This window comes from Castanea sativa, chromosome 11 (assembly GCF_040712315.1).
Source record: "Castanea sativa cultivar Marrone di Chiusa Pesio chromosome 11, ASM4071231v1".
In the NCBI taxonomy this organism is placed as follows: domain Eukaryota; kingdom Viridiplantae; phylum Streptophyta; class Magnoliopsida; order Fagales; family Fagaceae; genus Castanea; species Castanea sativa.
The window spans coordinates 56,192,330-56,205,127 of NC_134023.1; the positions used below are offsets into that span (position 1 = coordinate 56,192,330).

Consider the following 12,798-nt stretch of genomic DNA (forward strand, 5'->3'; position numbering starts at 1 on the left):
GTAGGAAACAAAAAGTAGTGGTCATGTATTCTGGGGTTCTGAGAAAGCACGGGAAATCTAGGCACTATCAGCCATTCCTTTTGAAGCACACGGAGTTAACTTCCCTGAATTTGAGGACCTGATCTAGTATTTGAAGTTCGAACAAAGAATAAGGAATGACTTGCTAGAACTTGTCATTATGGTATCCTAGGCCATTTGGTTCAACTATAATGAAGTGCGACAAGGGGAAACTAGACAAATTGGCTTAGCTATTTTGCAAAAGGCACGATACATGCTGGAAGAATTCCAAACGGCCAATCTAAAGCTGTTTAAGGGAAATAAGGATAAGGTCTGATGGGAGGCTCTAGTTGCACCATGGTACAAGGTCAATAGCAATGTTGCATATTTTACTACTAAGAACTCAACCAGATTGAGAGCTATTATTCGAGACCATGGTGTGGGTGTTTTGAAGCAGCTCTTAGCAAACCACTTTTGTTACTGCTGGGGCCACTGGAGGTTGAAGCTAAGGCATTGGAAGAGAGTTTACTATTTGCTTGGGATGTGGGAGTTCGGGATGTTTTATTTGAATGCAACTCCAAGATTGTCTATGATGTTGTGACTAGATGTAGTGATCCTCCTTCAGTAATAAGCAACATAACTGAAGGCATTCGATACAAATTGCAAGATTTTCAACAGGCATAAGTATCACATGTTCATCGACATGGTAATCACCCTACCCATTTATTAGCACAATATGCTAGGCATATCATTGATTATGTAACTTGGATAGAGGAAACACCTGCTATCGTTGAGTCTACTATGGCTCATGATGTAGCGATTTTATGTTCATTTTAAAAAAAGTTACAAATTTCTTATAAAAAAAATGTCCTTCAACTTTTTCTAGTGAGTTGCATTGGCTACACATTAAGGAGAAAGTATAACATATTACTGCATTACCAGCTCAGCATCTCTTTTGGTGTACCCTAACCAATAAATAATTAACACTTGTCTCGAAAAACCCATATTAGCCTGTTGCAGAGAACCAAATCAAAAGACAATTATATCCCTAAAAAATTTAAAACCGCGCCACTTTCTCCCTCACTTACTAAACCTACCTGAAATTCCAAAACTCATTGTTTCTCTCTCTCTCTCTCTCTCTCTCTCTCTCTCTCTCTCTCTCTCTCTCTCTCTCTCAGGTGTTCCTTCTCCTTTCTCTCTCAACCCCGGATTTTAGTTTTATTTGTTTGCAACTACGGAATAGTTTTTTCACTTATCACCCAAAATAAATAAATAAAAAGGTAGAGGCACATTGAGTGTGGAAAGGAGAAGTTTTTTAATTTCTTTTTATTTATTTGTAACTACAGATGGGTTTTTTTTCACTTATCACCAAAATACAATTTAAGAAAAGCAAAAACACATTTGAGTGTGAAAATGATATAAATAGGAATACAAACCTTAAACATGTTGTATATGTGATAGCCTATATAGGAAGTTTATTTTTCATATATATATCCCAGCGTTTGTTAAACAAAGAGTTGAAGAAACAGGGTATTGAAACTGATCTGTATCTCTTTCAATTTGGCAGTGGTGTAGGGATGTGATGCTTATATTCTATTGGGTTTATTGAAGGAATTGATTCCAATAAATAGTCTCTTTCGAAGAGTCTCTGCTGAGGTATTCAATCTATCTTTTCCTTTTTCTTTTCTTAGTTTAAGTCTATAGTTGTGTTATTATGGAAAATTATGAGTCCTGCCTATTCAATTTGTTCATTCAACATTCTTTTTCATGATTAGGCTAGATTAGCAATGGATTTTTCAGAAAATTCTCTTGATACAACTGCTGACAATGATAAAAGTGAAAATCATGAGAATGTAATTTTGGGTGAATACTATGAAATTAAACTTGGAATGCAAGTGAGTTCTAAAAAAGAAGCATATAATCTCTATAATGAGTATGCTCTAAACAAGAGGTTTAGCATGCGAAAAGGGGTCACACGAAAAACTGATGGTGTTCTTAGGCAATGAGAATATTTGTGTTCAAAACAAGGCTATAAAGAGTTTGAAGACCCTTGTGATTATAAAAAGTATAATAAATTAGATACAAGAACAGGTTGTCATGCTAGGATTCGTTTTGATATTAAAAATGGTATTTGGAGTGTTTCACACTTCAATGATGAACAAATCATGAATTTGCTAGTCCGAAAGAGAAGTGTAATTTGAAATCGGGAAGTAAGGTGCTAAGTACTCATGGGACTATAATTGAGACAACGGCTAGCTCATGCATAAAAGCAACAAAGTCTTAATCATTTTTATCAAAGAAGCTTGGTGGCGCAAATAATATTGGGTTCCTTAGAAGAGATTGCCATAACTTCTTACACACTAAAAGAAAACAATTGATTGAAGTTGGAGATGGGCAAAGTTTTATTAATCATTTTAAAAATAGACAAAGTGAAGATTCAATTTTTTTTTTTTATTCAGTGCAAGTAGACCAAGAAAATAGAATGGCAAATTTCTTTTGGAGAGATGGTAGATCAAAATTAGATTATGACTATTTTGGGGATGTTGCTGTTTTTGACACCACTTATTGAACCAATAAGTATAACTTAATATGTGCACCATTTGTTGGAATCAACCATCATTGGAACAATATTTTATTTGGTTGTGCCTTTTTAATAGATGAAATGATCGATTCATTTATTTGGTTGTTTGAATATTTTTTGATAGCAATGGGAGGTCGACAACCAAAATCTATTTTTACAGATCAAGACCAAGCAATGAAAAATGCTATTAAGGTGGTTCTCTTTGAGTCTTGTCATAGACTTTGTTCATGGCATAATAGTAAAAATGACCAACAAAAACTCCCAGGACTCTATGGTAATCCAAATTTCCATCAAAGATTTAATAAGTGCTTAAATGGATGTTTAACTGAAATGAAGTTTGAGTCAACTTGGAATAGTATGATTGAGAAAAATAATTTAAATGATCATGCATGACTTAAGAGGTTATACCAAACTTGAGAAAAGTGGCGTCCTTCCTTCAATGTAGATTTCTTTTTTGCAAAGATGAAATCTTCCCAATGGAGTGAGAGTACAAATAGAGTTTTTCTTCAAATCATGAAAGCATCCATGACACATATCCAAGTTGTTGAATTTTATGAGGAAAAAGTAGTAGAAATGTTCCAAAATAAAATAAATAAAGATTTTCGTTGTAAGAATAGTGTACCTTCAAAATTAATGAAGTATAGAGGCATCTTAAGTCATGTTGCTAAAGTTTATAGTGTTACTTTGTCTAAAATGTTTGGAGAAGAGTTCAATTCAAGTGAAGGATTGAGTTGTGTTGAAACTAATCATCATGAGAATAACTTCACATATTCACTACATAATGAGATGGGTAGTAGGGTATATATTGTGCATTTTACCCAGTCTGAATTGACCATTTGTTGTGATTGCAAGTTATTTAAGACTTTGGGCTTGTTATGTTGTCATGCTTTAAGGGTGTTTCTGTTAACAATGTGAACAAGATACCCAATAAATATATATCAAGTAGATGGACAAAAGATGTAAAAAAAAAGTTTTGTTGTTATGGTTATTTTCCTCAACCAAAAGAGAAACCAAGTCGTACATTGTATATGAGCATGTTAAGTCATTTGGGATATTATATGTTTGATAAGACTTCATTGACCCATAGTGGGACAAAATTTATTATGGATAATCAAAGAGAGCTATCACAAGAGTTTGAAAAGTATATGATGCCTGCAAATGGGATGAGAGATGTTGATAAAGAATGTCTTTAAGATCTTGCACATGAGATGCAACCAAACTTAGATGGGGAGAAACCAATCCATGATCCACCACATGTGAGAAAGAAAGGGATAACCAATGCTAGAATAAAATTTCAATTGGAGAAAAAGAAAAGAAAAAAAGGTGAAAGATGCATCAACTTCACAAGCTCCACAATCTAATAGCTCCACAAGAATACTTCAAGAAATTCAAGTAAAATAGATGAGAAGAAGCGTAAATGATGTAACTAGTTCCCAAGCTCCACAAGCTAGTTCTATGACACATGGTATGTTCAAATCTACTATTTTAGTCATCTTTTCTCTTAGCTTTAATTGTTAAGTTTAACTATTTGCTATTTTCTCTTTTTATTAGGAGATGTTCAATTATCATTCATTCCACCAAAGATGTCTATTACTTATCTCATGTTTAGCTCTACAAGAATGCATCAAGAAATTCAAGTGGAAAAGATGAGAAGTGGAAAATATGCAAGTAGTTCACAAGCTCCACAAGCTATCTCTATGATATATGGTATGTTCAAAATTACTATCTTAATCATTTTTTGTTTTTAGCTTTGCTTGTTAAGTTTAACCATTTGTTACTATTTCCTTTTTTTTTTGTTAGGAGATGTTCAATCATCATTCATTCCCCTGGAGATGTCTATTGCTTATCCCATGTTTAGCTCTACAAGAAAATCAAGAAATTCAAGTGGAAAAGATGAGAAGAAGTGTAAAAGATGCAACTAGCTCACAAGCTCCACAAGTTAGTTCTATGATACATGGTATGTCCAAAACTACTATTTTCATAATTTTTTTTCTTAGCTTTGCCTGTTAAGTTCAACCATTTTTTACTATTTCCTCTTTTAATTATTTTTTTTCTCAACTTTTCCTATTAAGTTTAACCATTTGTTACTATTTTCTCTTTTTTTGTCTTTTTAGGAGTTCAATCATCGTAGGAAAATACCTTAATATCACCATTTAGTCAGGTACATTATGTTAGTTTAAACTTTTTACATTAGGAAGAAAAAAAAAAGGCCTTTTAACATGTACTGTTATTTATTTATTTATTTTCCTATGATTCAACCACAAGATTCTGAATATAATGGAGAACTTTTTTGGATAGTTTTTTGAATAGAAAACTGTATAATCGTATGCACAATATTCTGAATATTTTTTTGGATAGGTTTTTAAAGAGCAAATTGCACAGTCATATGCACAAGATTTCAAATATAATGGAGAACTTTTTTGGACAGCTTTTTGAATAGCAAACTACATAGTCGTATGCACAACTAGTGGATAGTATTTTTGGGCAACTTATTTGATTTACAGTTTTTTAGATGGGATATTTATCAATTTGGACAATTGATACCTTTTGTAACAACTCTTTTGTATACCTTTTGTAATTAATGAAGCTACACAAACATGCTAGATTTTATATTTGCATTTTGAGTAGCTTCTAGTTTAACACAAATTATATATGAAAATTATGAATATTTTTAAATGTGATGGAAAAGTTCATTTTTATTGGTTCATCTTTGAATAAGACAATTGTGGATGAATTTGATCAAATTCATTAAGGAAGATGCTTGATAATTTGTCATAGGGAAATGCTGATAATTTTAGTGGGTGATTAAATGTCCTCCCATTTGGATAATTTGCAAATAGCTGTGGAGATGGATTTGGAGTTTTCTTTTTTCTTTTGTTTAAATTAACCTTACAAAGGACTTCTTTTGTTCAATATGGGAAAAATGTAACCATATTGAGATGAACTAAATACATTGATGTGCTTCTCTAATCTGTGTTGACAAAGTACTTAGCCCATTCAATCTCCAGTTTTTCTCAAATCCTATAATTATAATCAATTTGCAAAACAATTTAATACATGAAATTTGAAATTAAGCTTTATGAGTAAACTGTTATGCAATCATGCAAACTTGAAAAGAATATAATTGTCCACTATTCATATATGAAAGTTGTATGACAAACATGAAATGAAACAATCTACTTATAATACTCTTTTCTTAAATTATTGCTCTCAAAACAACTTGCGATCATACAATTGGTTAGATGGAAGACCTGCAATCATACAATTCTATTATTTAATTTGAAATAAACCCATCACATACATTTGGGAATATATTAGAAAATAGAAATAAAATTGTGACAATTCTATTTAAAGGTCTTTAAAATACATTCATCTATCTATATATATATATCTAAAAGCTAAAGCATAGTATTTATTATTGCTACGCTCCAGTTAAGCCACATTAACACTATGTCATCATTTATTTTCTTTCTTTCCTTTTTACCTTTTGATTTACCAATTGACATTTATTGAGTCACTTCTTAAATTCAAGTGTTACTCTATCTCCAACTCCATTACGTGTGTCTCCATTAACCAGGCTCTTCAAATGCTACTATTATATGGAATTATAATACTCATCAATAAATTTCAACCTCCTCACCTCCTCACCTCTCATTTATTTTTTCTCTATAAATTTTCAATTGTTCTCTCTCCACAAATTGATCGGTATGGCCTTCAATGAGATAGTTTCTTGAGTGTTTTTCTGTTTCTTTTGATCAAGGCTCAAGTTTGTCTACCAAAACCCAATCAAATGAGTGCAAGAGACAACGAGTGACTCTAGAGATTGTAGACAAAACCAAAGCACATGAGAGGCAAACATTAGTAGCCTAGGTCCAAAGAGTATGAACTCAAAATGAGTTTTGTTATTTGTATTAATCTATTTATTTATTTATTTATTTCCATCTTATTACTAGAAAAAAATGTAATTCAATTTTGGATTTCATGATGAATGAGAATGAGTTTCCATGGACTCAAAACTATATATATATATATATATATATATATATATATATATATATATATATATATATATATATTTCTAAATTGATTTGAGTTGGGCTTTGATCATGTTTGTTATAAATTGTTTTATGGTTACCCTTCTTTGGACTGTAGGAATGTTACCCTCAATATGTTTGCTTTAATGTTTGATAATTAACTTCAATGTGATATTTTGTTTTCTATTGTTTTCTTTTTCTTGTCGTATTATATGCTGAACAAAATTTCATTTTTATCTCTGTTCCATTTGTCAATTCCTCAACAGATGTGAACGATCAAGCCTCACAATCACTGGAAACTTTTTATTCTATTAAAGGTCATACCAATCAATTGGTAATCATTCTTTTCTTAGAATCTGTTACGTTCTAAAGATTTAGGATTAAATGTTTAGAATTTCAACTTATAAGTGTTGGCAAACCAAGAACAAAAACATGTCTAGGATAAGTGTTAGACATTGCTCAAAGCTGTACATGTCAAAACTCAAGAATGTACAAGCTGCAAGAAATAGAATTGATTTTCTTTGAAGCTCGATTGATCGAAGGATTAGGCTCGATCGATCGAAAATCGTAGAAAAATAATCTCTGTAGAATTTTTAAACAGACCCAAGCTTGCGAAAACATTTAGGGTTTGAGTTCAACACTCCTACATATAAAAGAAAATCCTAGCCACGTTTTGAAGACTCTTGGAAGACTTGTGAGTTACTCCTGTAAGATCTGAAAGGTTATGTGCCTTCTAACTTTACAAGCGTCTAGCGGAACTAGATCTACAATCAAGTGTTAGTGGAATCTAGTTGCTGCATAGATCAACAAGCCATGATCTGAAACCTTTGAGTGAGATCTCAAAGTCACAAGCATGGGTGCTTGTGTGCTGCAAATCCAAGAGAGAAGGAATCCGTAGATTTAGAACTTGCACGAGGTTGTGTTAATAAGTTACTACTAGAGGTAGCAATAGATTTAGAGTTAAATCTTTTGTAAAAACTTTAATTCTCTTTTAGTGGAGTTGTTTTACCTTGAGAATAGTTAGGTCAAATCCTCCCCAGGTTTTTGCCTTGAAACTGTTGATTGCATTGGTTTTCCTGGGTCATCATATCGTTGTGTTATCTATTTTCCGCTACTTTATATGATATGATATGATTTATTATTTTTTAATCTAGATTTGGATAATTAACCTAAGTAATCACTTGGCTAATATATTAGGTTAAACAATCTACTTTAAGAGGGGTTCAAACAAACAAATAGAACCTTTTGAAGAAAAGGCAAATATATTTGTTGCTTTTCTTGGGTGGTGCTTGATAATTTGCTATTTACTATTCAATACACATCAACTATATTAAATTTTAATTTCCTTGTGCTAATAATTTGTTTTTTCTTGTATAATTTGATTATTTGGTGTCCTAGAAACTGTGGAAAAATGGAAGAGAAAAGAGAGTAGAGTTTGAATCTTAAATTTTTTTGTTGTATGGAACTTGGGGTGTAACAGTTTAAATTTTTTTTTTATCTTAATTTTTTTATCTTAACTCTTGTGTTGTGGCTAGAATTTTTGTATTTTGGACCTTAGTTGGGTTGTTTGGTTGACGAATAACTTTGGGGATTGTTTAGCTTATGAGAAATTGTTTGGAATTTTAGGCGTGAGGAAATTCAAAAAACTGAATTCTTTTTAAATTCCATTAGTATCTAGCTTTAAGCCAATTGTTGTATGGATGCAAAAACTATTTGGTTCTTGATCCTTGAATATCTATCTATAATATTGTGTACATGAACAATACTTGGGTTTTTAGTTTTAGATTTCGAATTAAGATATTTTTTCAACAACTTGATTTTCTTTTTAGAATTTTCTCCTCTTGAATATTTAGAAAACTGTGTACACGAGTTTTAGACAAAACTTAACAATGCTATTTCTTTTGGATCTTACTATTTCTTTCCTTATTAAACACGATATGATATAAGTATAACTGATGTGATCTGATGAAGACAAAAGCAACTGCTATTTTTGGGGCATAGCAGCTGATGCAATTTGATAATTTCCCATAGCCATTTAAAGTTTAGTAAGTTTGCCACTACCTTTGACCACATCATGGAAATACAGGTGACTCACTTACAATTCGTATATGCACTATTTTGATTCTTTGTGGAAATTTAGAACATTGATAAAATGAATGTAATGGCAAGTGGGTGATTTTTTTATGGACACATTGATAAATGTGTGTAGTAGACATGGGTGGAATCAATGACACATTACTATTTGACAATTTGGTCTTTGATAGAAATTGATATAAGTGAGGGTCTATTAAATTTTATCATTTTGCTTAAATAAGTTATGTTTAAAACGTATTTTATTTATTTACCTTATTGTAAATAAGTTTTTGTACATGATGATTCTAACCTGTAAAACTTCACTTTAATTCTTTGTTTGTGGTCTTATCCTTTTATGTTGACAACTAACTAGACATCACTTTTAGGAATTAAGGATTTAGCAGCTGGTACGAAGGTTGCACCTGAAAATTTAGAAGAATTAAAATATGATACTATCTCATCATGGGAAGAAAAATAGGAAAACTAATATTGTGTCAGCATGTCCCTCCATTATTGGGTTATAAATATTATATCTGAAAAAAAAAAAAAAAAAAAAAAAAAAAAAAAAAAAAAAAAAAAAAAAAACCTAAAATAATAGAATGATATATTTGTAGAAATAGAGAGTTGGAAAATACTTTTAAAAATAGTTCAATTTTATAGGAGGACATATTATGTTCAATAAATTTTAGAGAATAAATTATAGATTATATCATATTACAAAATAATTATATATTCTATTGCATTGTGTGAGTTTGACTATTTTAAAATAAAATTTGTCACAATATATTGTACAAAAAAAAGTATCACAAGATTGGGAAGACATTTGAAATAAAACCTATTGTAGTTCGGTATACAAAAAGAGGATCATAGGATGACAGATTGTTCACTAACTCTAGCCACATACTCCAAGAATTCAGGCCAGAGGTAGGGCAGTTTTCCTTTCAAGTATTCAAAACCATCTATCTGCATCACAGGGGAAAAAAAAAGAAAAGAAAGAATCACGGCTGGGATAAAAAATGAGAATAAGTTGCAGCCAACATTAGCAGGAAAATCCGGACCAAAAAAAAAACCTTAAAAACCCACTTAGAATCTTGAGAAGTCATTACAAAACGAAGGGCACAACTACAAGACAAAGCAATAGAAATATCAAACCTCACAGACTCACGGTGAACTTTTGGTCATGCTTGCGGTCATCAATCTAGTCTGACTTTTTTTTTCTTTATCATCAATCCTAGTTTGACACTCACCATCAAATCTGGAACATCTAGAAAGATTACCAGTTTTACTAAATGAAATGCATAAATGTCACTCCCACATTGTTGTAATTGTCACATTATATAAATAAATAATTTTAAAAAAAAGGGTTGACTGATTACAACCATTAAAAAGTTACATTTTTACATTCAAAGTCAAAAAGTTAGAAGCTTTCATTCTAACTTATCTAACACAATCATTGGCATTAAATAATACTGGTAACTGCAGAGTAAAATGCAAAAATATATGAATAGCTTTGCCACTGCAAATTTCCAATAAATCAGATGGTATCAAAAACAAATTCAAAGAAAGAGAACAATTTTTCATCCACTCATTTTGGGAATAATTAAAGCCCAAACTTTTACCGAATGAAATGCATAAATTCACTAAAAAGAAAATCCAATCCACCAATGAAAACAGTCATGAAAGAAAATGGTACTAGCTATGTAGTGAGCATCATCAGCAACAATGACAATGAAAACACATTTAAGAACATGCTTAGAATAACGACATTATTTGAAAAGAAAACTAATCCTATAAACATAAGAAGATAACAATTAATAACTCCTAAACTAATCCTAAGCAATATGATAAACTTCAACAAGCTAGAACCAATCCTGTGTAGCAGATAAAACTGTATTTCTCCCAATATTAAAGATGCTCGGCACAAATTAACCATCTTTAAAAACCTTGGAACCAAAAGAAAATAATTATATTACTATAATTTAGAAAAAACCAAAACGAACAACCTCAAAGAAATAATCCACTATAAACTATATTTAGATACCAAAAAGTCAATAACTGCTTTGGTAGGGAACGACTAAGAAGGTACTTTTGAAGGACTAACGCAAGATAATATATTAATATGAAAGGAAACAATGACATGGGACTTCCAGCTGAAATTTACCCATCAATAGTGTTGGTGCAAACACAATGATAATGGAAATAACACGAAGAGAAACTGAATAATACTTCTAAATTTTTATTAGTTTAAAGAAAGAGATTACACAACACTATTTGGACTGAGGCGCGGCACTCGCTCTCTTTAAGGAGATTCAAGCTCTGGTTGGCTAAACTTTGTAACTGATGCAGACCGTCTCTGACTTGTCTTCTCCAGGATACAACAGCCCAATTCACCTCCCCCTTGCGCACGTATCTGACCTAATATTTGAGACAATTCATGTTAACCCATTAATCACCACAATTAAAAAGAACAAAATAGTCTCTCTCATTTTCAATGTGAGATTAAACATTTTCACTAACTCCTCATCTTCCACATTCACTCCCACATCTTTACATTTATGTTATAAAATTTATTCATTTTAATTATTTACTATTAAAATACTCCAACAAATAGTAACAAAAAGTGTGATGAATAAAAAACTGCTCGGTTGAATTTAGGAAAAAATGCTTGTCATATAACATTTACACATCAATGTTATGCTATTCAGCATAACCCAAAATCTAAAGAGAGAGAGAAATCTATGATTAAACTCGTAGTAGCTATATAATTTCAGAAATTATCCATGAATAAATAAAACATACAAAAATGTACATAAAAATAAAAATCTCATTTTTACCAAACATCAAGAATAATGTACCAAGCAAAAAAGTCAAGGAAAAGTTAAAAGAAAACACTATTATATAGAGGATTAGTTTGAAAACTTTAACCAAACCCACATAGTGTAGAGGCGGTGGCAAAAGGTGACTATCATACACCATATTGGCCAAACAAAAAACAACAACCAAAACCTTAGTTTCAAAATTTTGGGATCGGCAATGGAACAAGTCAGGCACCACACACTAAGTACTAACCCACCAAAACTAGAGTTAAACAAAAATCCCATGTCACCGAATTTGTAAATTTGCACATCTAAAACTTATTTTTTTTTATTTTACACTCCTATTTTTACAAAACACCCATATCAATTTATCTATTATACACCTTTATTCAAATAAAATATTCAATCCACACCCACCATCAACCCACCTAGCCACCATCATCAACCCACAAATCTTCTGCTAATTCATTTCTATCAAACACATAAACAATCAACAAAATTTTAAAAAAAAAAAATTTATGAGCAGCCAAACAAAAACCTAGGTGCGTTGGTGTTGCTTTGTTCCTCCAAGGTTCCAGGCTTCAAACTCCCGGCCTGATTGAGTTTTTTCAAGTGGGTTTCTTGTCGAGCCAAACGAAACCGCATGTTGCGTTTGGGTCCCACCAAAGCTCACTGTATCGACTACACTTGTTCCACATCTGAACTGTGCCTGTGAGGCCGAAAAATATGTGGGAGATGTTGGTGGTTCTGGTTTTGCTGAGAATCGAAATGTCTCGGATTAGGTGTGCTAGACCATCACTTTCGCCCAAAAAGGAATTCTGATTCCCAAGAATTGAAATTCTCAGTGAAAGTGAGATTCTTGGGGGGTGTAATTTTGTTGTGCCACTATCAATGAATGATCGGATCGGTGAGGCTGGACTGATCAGTGGACTGAGGGAGAGATAAAACAAGAGAGAGGTGAGAGTCAGAAGCTAAGAGAGTGAGGTGAAGGAGAGAGAAAAAAATGTAAAATATTAAATACACAGTTACTGTAGATGCACAACTTTATACTCATTGATGTGGGTGTTTTTTGGGTCAAAATATGTAAAATGTGATTTTTTTTTTCAATTATGCAAGACTTTGCATCCACTGATGTGGATGATCTAAGTGGTTGAAACCTTTTTTGTGGCTGATAGTACCTTTAGATTTTCCTTGAAAAAATCTTAGTCATTTTGGTGCTCATTTTGGTGACTATAGCATTCTTCTTGCTTGTATTTAGTTCAATAATGTTTCTGTTTTGGAACATATGCAGTAGAAT

General features: G+C 31.8%; 1 pseudogene; it reads left to right on the forward strand.

Moving 5' to 3' along the window:
- The first annotated feature begins 271 nt into the window (after window positions 1–271).
- LOC142616760 (protein FAR1-RELATED SEQUENCE 5-like) lies at window positions 272–4,500 on the forward strand (annotated as a pseudogene).
- Window positions 4,501–12,798: the final 8,298 nt, after the last annotated feature.